Raw genomic sequence first — 9,152 nt, forward strand, 5'->3', positions numbered from 1 at the left:
TATTCATGGAGGCTTATTAATTATAATAGCTAAAAGGTAGAACCCACAAATCCATTGATAGGTGAATTCCTAAATAAAGTATGGTTATGCATACAAGTTATACATGTAAAATATGGATGAACCTTGAAAACATGAGTGTAATAATTCAGTCACTAAATGATAATTGTTATGATTCCATTTATAGGAAATGTAATGCAAATTCCTAGAGATAGAAAGTACATTAGAGATTGTCAGGTTAAGAGGGAAATGAGGAGGTATTGCTTAATGAGTATAGAATTTCTGTTTGGAATGGTGAAAAAGATTCAGAGGTAGTGGTGATAGTTGTGAACACAATTATATACTTAAAATGCTTACCTTGGCATATTTTGTATTGTATGTATTTTAATCAGAATTTTAAAAAAATTAAATGAAGAAGCATCCCAGCCCTCACATATAAGCACATACTCTTAGAACACTCTCTGATTCTAGTGTTTTCTCACTTATGGCTCTCAACATTTCTGACTTCTGATTTTTGCTATGTCTTTATCTCAACCTTAATTATATTTTAAAGTAGTTTTAATCTTTGTTTTATCTAGTACTGAGGTACTCAGCTAAATGTTTTTAGAAATAGTATTTCTCCTGAGAAATTTACAAAGCATGTGTATGATTGTTGAGAGCAAGAGAAGGGGGTATCTATTGTTTGTACAAGAGACACACATCCAAATAGTGTTGGGTGTGTTTGCCCAGCTCTACTGCCCACTCCTGCCCCACAGCCTGGCCCTCAACAATACTTGTGCCTGGTCAGAGGATTCAGGAACATCATAACTACACTTGAAACCCACTCGTCTTCAGCTGCCTGCTGATAATTCTAGTCATTTGGGGGAAACATTAAAATCTGTTCTTTTGTTCCACCCTTATGCCTAGTAATTTGCTTGCACAAAAGGCTGAGTGAAAGCTAAGTCAAAGATTTGTGTGGTGTAAGATGTCACAGACTGTTTTCTACTCCTAAGTGGAAGATGAGGATTAATTCCTTTATTTCTCAAGGAAAGCAGTGTGGGTCCATTGGCATGCTGCTAGCAAAAGTTCCTTGATCAAATACATTTTTCACAATGTACAGACTGCCAAGTGTTGTTACAGCATTCTGAAAAGCACATTTTCTTGACTTTAGTGTCAGTTTGTGTTGACTTTGGATTTAGAGGGGAAAAAAGCCATTAACCTCTAGAAATTATAGAATAATGGTGTAGCTGTATGGTATGGCAAAGTAATGGATAAACAATTATATGCAAATGAATGCAGATACTAGAGGTCTCAGAGTGCAGACTGTAAACTCTCAAATGATTCTCTTGCCATAATCTTGTTAATAGCAGAGCACATGTTGAATCCTAGTTGGCCTTTTAACTTTAGTGGGGATGTAGTAGGATTACCAAGTCAGCCCAAACTGAGGCTTTTTCAATTGTGTTCCTAGGAATAGCCAGTTGTATGAGAGCCCATGGTGTTTTAAACAAACTGATTACATGCATTGATTGATGATTGGATTCAGAATAATTTTCTTTCCTTGGATGAGAAAAAGTGACGTTATTGACCCTGTTCATTCAATCAAAATGGTAATGCAAAATAAAGCATGCCTGCTTGCAAAAGCAGCAAGCCACGGGGAGACTAAATTATGCAGGGTCTGCCTCTAAGTTGTGTTTATGAATACGATTGATTGACATTACATACTGCCCCTCCTCAACACGCATGTATCTACATGAGCTCATCTTATTATAGATAAACAAGGAATTGGGATTGCAGAAAAGGTTTCACTCCATATTTCATTGGGAAGATAATTACTACTATTCTTTATTTGTGGTTAATGTGCCATTATGTGCAAAAGGAAAAAAAATGATAAAATGTAATATATGATCAGAAGCACTCAGAACCTATATTTGGTAAAGAAAGTTGATTACTCAAAATAGCTGTCAAGAGAGTTTTGTGTTCTCTAGATCACATAAAATGCTTCTCTAATTATAGAAAGTGTCATTTTACTCCATTTCCTTCACAATTCACTCCCTGCTGCAGAATTGCTATCTTGGCCTCGCCCCTCCATGAGCAAGTCAGCCCCTATGATGTCTTTGAAAACACATATTTCCAAAGGTGCACAGATCTAGAAAGTTTGTTGCCATCTGCTTCTACAACCAGTTTTTCGAAACAGATTAATGCAGTGTGGGTGGAGAATAAGGAGACTTGCAATAGGGTTGATTAGAGTTGGGGTGAGGGCAGAAATGTGAAAAGATAGACCAGATATTCAACCAAAAACAACATAGCAATATAGCATTCTTCATCAGCTTTTGCAGAGTTGGCCCTACTTCTGGAAATTGTGGTCTCTTCTGTGAAATTCTCACTCAGTTCCCATGTGGGACTCTCACTGTTGACTGGTGCAGGAGTGGTGACCCTACCCACTTTGTAATTGTGCTTCTCTAGATTGCTGAATCAAGTTTAGAGTTCAAGTGTCAGTCCCTCCCTTGAAACCACATTGCTAAATCAGCTCTAAGGTTTTACCATATTCCCAGGTTTTGTGAATATTCTTTGTCACATAAAAGTCCTTTTAAATTGCTGGAACTTGTAAAAGTCAGGTGGGAAAAGCAGGGGTGATTACTGTCTCCTTGTAAATATTTGTGCGATTGCCTTTCTTATACATATGGTTATTTGTTAACATCTGTATTCCCTACACATTAGTGAGATTTTTAAAGGCAGGTTTTATTTTTAACTTAACATTTTCAGGTCTACGAGTTGTTTGGGGCTCAGCTTTACCTTTAAAAATTATTCACTCATTTGAGTTTAATTCAGCACCCCGTGTCTCCCCTAAGGATTTTGCACTGTTTTGCTGAATTTTGATTTCCCTCCTTTTTTGAGGGGGGTGGGGAGGTGGGGTTAGACTGGGGTTTAAACTCAGAGCTTCACACTTGAAAAGCAGGAGCTCTACTGCTTGAGCTACACCTCCAGTCCATTTCCCTGTGGTTATTTTGGAGATAGGGTCTCATGAACTATTTCTCCAGGCTGACCTCGAACTGAGATCCTCCCAATCTCAGTCTCCCCAGTAGCTAGGATTACAGGCATGAGCCCCTAGCACCTAACTTCTCTTTCTTTTTCCTCTCCAGTTTCTTTTATTTCTGTGGTGCCCTCTGTAGTTCTTAGTCATGGTTCCAATTTTCAGCCTAGTAACTCTGACTCTTAGGAACTACCAGTTACCCCAGACAACTCTGTGGCTTTGAGAAGAAGAGCTCTCTGACACTCTGTTGTGCTTTTCTTCAGAGAGGAAAAAAAAAAAAAAAACTTAAATTTATAAAGCAACAGTGAAACTCCACTCCAGAAATAATGTCAGTCAAGACTCGTTCCATATACCTGATTGGACACTTTGGATGGTTTACCTCAGCAGGTTTCTAGTCAAAGAACATCTGTTACTTTTTCAAGTCCCTGTAATGAATCTGTCATTTAGTTGCACATCTCTGAAAAAAGAAACCCTACAAATGTTAAAACCACAAGTCCATACTTACTCTACTTATTCTAGAAATGTACCTGGGAGAAAACATGTCTTAAGTGTCTTCTAGATAGCTTGCATGAGTTTTCTTCTCATTTAATGCTTTGTTTACTGAGAAGGGAACTGGTTCTTGGAGGTATCGAGTGTTTTGCTCAAGGTCCATCAGTGATACTTAGTGCAACAGGACTTACAGAAGAGGAGGAATCTGTCACATTTGCCCCATAAGAGTTCCCACAGCCCTCACCATTCATTAAGTTCTCACTGAAAGATGCTGAAGTGAGCAGGCATAGCTTCAAAATCTAGTTACCTTCTGATACCCCATATTCATTCAGAAAGATGTAAAACTCCATTTAAACACTGGGAGTAAAGTTCTTATTTGCATGGTGTCAAATAATGCTGGTTGGATTTGTCTTTTTCAACACTGGACATAAATTCCAGTGTTGCTGATATTCTTTTACAAGTTTACCTCTTGACTTCCTGGTAGAGTAAACCTGGGTACCTCAGTCTGAATCCATGAAAATTGGTTGAGTTTAAGGGCAAGAGCTGTTTACTACTTATTTTTGTAAGTACAAATGCCAATAATAATTACTATTGTATTTATGAAGTTGTGAATCTGTCCAACCATAATTTAGTTTCAGAATTATTGTTAGTTTTTTGCAACAATTTTCCTTGAGCTCATTTATAGTCATTTTCTACTGCAAATCCACCCATCGTCTGCTAGAGGCATCTAGTGACCTGTTTCCTGTCTCTATAAATTTGTTCCCTGGACGTTTCATATAAATGAAATCTTCTACCATGTAGTTTTCAGTGTCTTCCTTCTTTCACTTAGTGTACTGTTCTTGAGGTTCATAAATATTGTAGCATGAATCAATATTTCATTCCTTTATATTGCTGAATAGTTTACTATATGGATGTATACCACATTTTGTTATATGATCCATTTACCATTTGATAAATATTTGGATTGTTTAGTGTTTGACTATTATAAAAAACACTTTTATGAGCATTTATGTGTAAATCATTGTGTGGGCACATTTTCATTTCTCTTGGTCAGATTACTAAGATCGGAATTGTTGGGTTATATAGTCAGTTAACATTTTTCTTTTTAAGAAATTGTCAAACAGTTCACAAAGCTACTATAGAACCTAACATTTCTCCCAACAATGTATGATGGCTTGATTTTTCCTGCAACCTTGCCATGATTCAATATGGTCAGACTTTTTGATTATAATCATTTTGTAGCCTTTTAATAGTATCTCCTGATGTGTATTATTTCATTTCTTAATTATTTCCAGAGCAAGTTTTCATTTGCTTATTGTCAGTGCACATGTGTTCTTTGATATTAGAATATCTTCTTTCATATACACAAGCTTCTGCCAACTTTTAAAATAGGTCATTTGTCTCATTATATTTGTCTCTTATTATATGATATATGTGTCTTAATATCACAATCTGGTGATATTAAGGTGGCTGAACCCTGTAATCCCAGCTTCTTGGGAGGCAGAGATCAAAATGATTGTGGTTTAAGGGCAACCCAGGCAAAACTTTCATGAGACCCACTCTCAACCAATGGCTGGGCCTGGTGGTACACACCTGTCATCTCAGCAATGCTAAGAAACAGAAATACAAAGACTGCAGTCCAGACCATCCCAAGCATAAAGCCAGATCCTATTTCAAAAATAGCCAACACAAAAAAGGAGCACTTGCCTAGCAACTGCAAAGCCCTGAGTTTAACTCCCTACCACCATAAGATGTGTGTGTGTGTGTGTGTGTGTGTGTGTGTGTATGTATCTTCATATGTAGGTATGTATACAATGTATATAAAATCTGGATGTGTGTAATAGATGTGTAAAATGAATGAAAGTCTTTTATTAGATATATGCTTTCCAAAGAGTACCTCCTTGTTTATGACTCATTTTTTTTTCATTTTCTTAATTGCATCTATTGAACTGAAAGTGCTTTTATCATATTTACTTCTTCATTTATTTTTATGATTTGAGCTTTGGTTTTGCATTTAGGAACTCTGCCTACCCCCAAGGTCTTGAAATTTTACTTCAATACTCTTTAAAGAGTTTTTTACATAAGGTCAATGATTTAGAGTTAAGTTTTGTATGTTATGTTAGGCAGGCATCTAAGTTCATGTTTTTGCCTGTGGATTTCTAATTATAGAATACCAGTAAAATTTGCTGGGGAAACAACTGAATTGACTTTATCAAAAAAACTAATCATAACTATGAAAGTTTATTTCTGGGCTCTTAATTCAACTTCAGTGATTTATGTCTTGATCCTTATGCAAATATCGCATTCTTCTACACTGTCATTTTATAGTAGGCTTTGAAATCTGTGGTATATGTCTGACAAATTCATTTTTAGCACAATTATTTTTATATGATAAATAAGCCTTTCCCTTTTAATCTAAATTTAGCTTTCTATTTACTAGAAAAGAATCTTAGTAATGTTTAACAAATATTATATTAAATATAGCTCAAATTGGAGAAAATTGTTAATAATATTGGGTTCCTCTAATCCATGAACATGGAGTGTCTACTCATTTATTTAAATTTAATTTAGCTCAACAGTGAGTTGGGTGTTTAGTATACAAATCTTGTACATTTTGTCTTAAATTTATTTCTAGCTATAGAATTCATTTTATAAAATGAATTCTGAGTAGAATTGTTTCTTGACTTTATCTTCTGATTTCTACTTGCTAGTATATAGAATTACAATTGATTTTTGAATATTGGTCTTGTATTTGGTAAGCTCATTTATTCATTCTAGTAGGTCGTGTATGTCTGTGTGTGGGGGGGTTCATTTCTCAGGATTCTCTATTTATAGGATTATTTTGCCTGTAGAAAAGAACGTTTTATTTCTTTTGAACTGAATTCCTTAACTTAGCTCTCTATTCTGTCCCTCTCCTTTTCTCTTCCCATTCTCTCCCTCTTCCTCCTGCTCCTCCTTCTTGCTCTTCTTTGCCTTAATGCATTTGTTAGTCACCAGTGCCTCATCGAATAGAAATGAAGATTCCAGAACATTCTAAATGTTTCCAGGAACATACTGAGTCTTTTACCATTAAGTAGCATGTTAAATGTAAGTTTTTTGTATTGTTGTTATATTAAGGAAGACCAAATTTATCCTAGTTTGTAGCAAGGTTTTATTATGAAAGGGTGTTATGTTTTCTCACAAGCTTATTCTGCATCTATGGGGATGACCATATGGATTTTTCTCTTTATTTCATTGAAATGGATAATCTATTATAATACTTGATTTCAGATGTTTAATCAGCTTTGCATTCCTGATACAAATTCCCCTTGGTCATAGTGAATATTGCTTATTATACATTGCTGAATCCTGTTACCAATATTTAGTTAAAGATTTTTGAGCCTGTGTTTATGATAGACACTTGTCAGTATTATTCTGCTCCTGGTAAGACCACTTTCGTGATGTTTTGATGTCCAGGTAATGATGATCTCCTACAGTGACTTATGAAGTATGCTTTCTATTTTGTTCTCTAGAAGAACTTGTAAAGGAAAAGGAATGCTGTTATTTTGTTTTCTGTAAACATTTGTTATAATTCACCAGTGAAACCATTTGGGCCTACGTAAAATTTTCTGGGCGAATTTTCTATGAGAATGCTTTGAATAGATAATTCAATTTCTTTACTTATTAAAGTTTATCCAGACTAATTTTATTTCTTCTGAGTGAATCATAATAAGTTGTGCCTTTCTAAGAATTTGTCTACGTATTCTAACTTGGTTAATTCTAATTGTTGGAATATAGTTAAACTAAATTTAATTACAATTTTTAAAATTTGTGTAGAAGAGGTAATGATGCTCCCATTTTATGTTGGGATTTTGGTAATTTGTTATTTTGCATTATTATGCTAGTCATTCTTGCAAAGGGTTGATGTTTTAAATAATGGACTGTTTGGATGATTTTCTCATTGTATTTTTATTCCCCATTATACAGATGTATTCTAGTTTTTGTAATTTATTTAGTTTTTTATTGTTATAGGTTAAGTTTTTTCCTTCTTTCTTATAACTTGTTATGATGGAAGCTTAGGATATTGATTTGTGATATGTTTTTCCTTTTCTAATTAGGCATTTAAGGTTATAGTTTTCCCTTAAGGATTTTAAGGGTATTTTGTAAATTTTGATATGCTGCATTTTCATAAGTTCAACTGTTCAAAAATTTTATGATTTCTCATTTGATCCATGAATTATATAAAGCATATGTCTAAATATTTGCATTGTCTCACATCTGCTTCTTCAGTTTAACTTTGAGTAGTCAGAGAACATATTTTGTATTGTTTCAACTTTTTTGAGAATTGTTTTATGATTCAGAACGTAGTCTCTTCTGGATAATGCTTATACGTGCATTGTGCAGACTTTGGTTGAAGAGTTTTCTTGATGTTGGCATTGGCAGGGTGTTCGATAGAGCTATTCAAGTCTTCTGTGCCTTTGCTAATTTGCTTTCTAGGGTGCTTTCATAAAATCAAATTTTGAGGATTTACATTTTCAAATATTATGAAACTGGTGATTTCTTCTTTCATTTATATCAGTTACTGCTTTAGGTATTTTGTGACTTTCTTGTTAGGTATATACACATTAATAATTTTTGCATCTTTTTGATGTATTAATATTTTCATTCTTATGAAATGTTTCTCCTTGACACTGGCTCTTTTATGGTTACTATTTGTTTAACATGCATTTTATTTTTTCATTATTTTACTTTCAAACTATCTATATTTTTAAATCTAATGCATTTCTCTTACAGACAGCACCTAGTTGGCTTTTCTTTTCTTTTTTTTAAACTCAGCCTGACAATGTTTACTATTTAAGTGTGGTTGTGCAGATCATTCAAATTTAATGTAATTGTTTTGTTTAGTTTTACCTCTATTCTTTTAATTTTTTATCGTTTTCTTTTCTTGGTCCTCTTTTCCTCTTTTATTATCTTTTTCATTAAGTCAATCTTTACACCTGTTCTTTCTGTCCTTTTACTTAGTAGTGGTACTAGAAGTTTAGTATTTTCTTAGCAGTTCTTCTCAGAATTACTATTTGCATCTTAACATATTCCAACCTTTTGCTAAGTTCATTGAAGAAAATATGAAAACTCTGTTCTAAAACGTTTGCTTTTTTCTCTACCTCAGACCAATAGAGTTTGACCATCCCCAATCCAAACATATGAAACCCCAAATTTCAAAAGTTTTGGAACATAGAAATGATGACCCAAGTGGAAAATTTCACACTATGAAAGTTTGTTTTCCTGCTCAAAATTACAAAAATATTGTAATAATATTACCTCCAGGGTATTTCTATAAGGTGTATATAAAACAAATGAATTTATTAGGTAGAAACAGGTCCTCTTCTCAGGTTATCTCATTATACATAAGCAAATATCACATTCACAATTTAAAGCATTTTTATTCCCAAGCTATTCAGGTAAGGGATACTCAACCTGCATTATTATTTATATCACAGTTAAATGTTATAATCACAAAAAGCTGTAATTTTGCCTTATTCAATATTGTATCTTTTAAATTTTTAAAAGAAAAAATGAAAGAAATATATATTTATAGAGTCTTTTATTTACCAAGCATTTACCATTTCCAGTGTTCTTTACTCCTTCTTTTGAATATAAACTACCCTCTGGTACCATT

This window comes from Castor canadensis, chromosome 12, assembly GCF_047511655.1.
Source record: "Castor canadensis chromosome 12, mCasCan1.hap1v2, whole genome shotgun sequence".
NCBI lineage: Eukaryota > Metazoa > Chordata > Mammalia > Rodentia > Castoridae > Castor > Castor canadensis.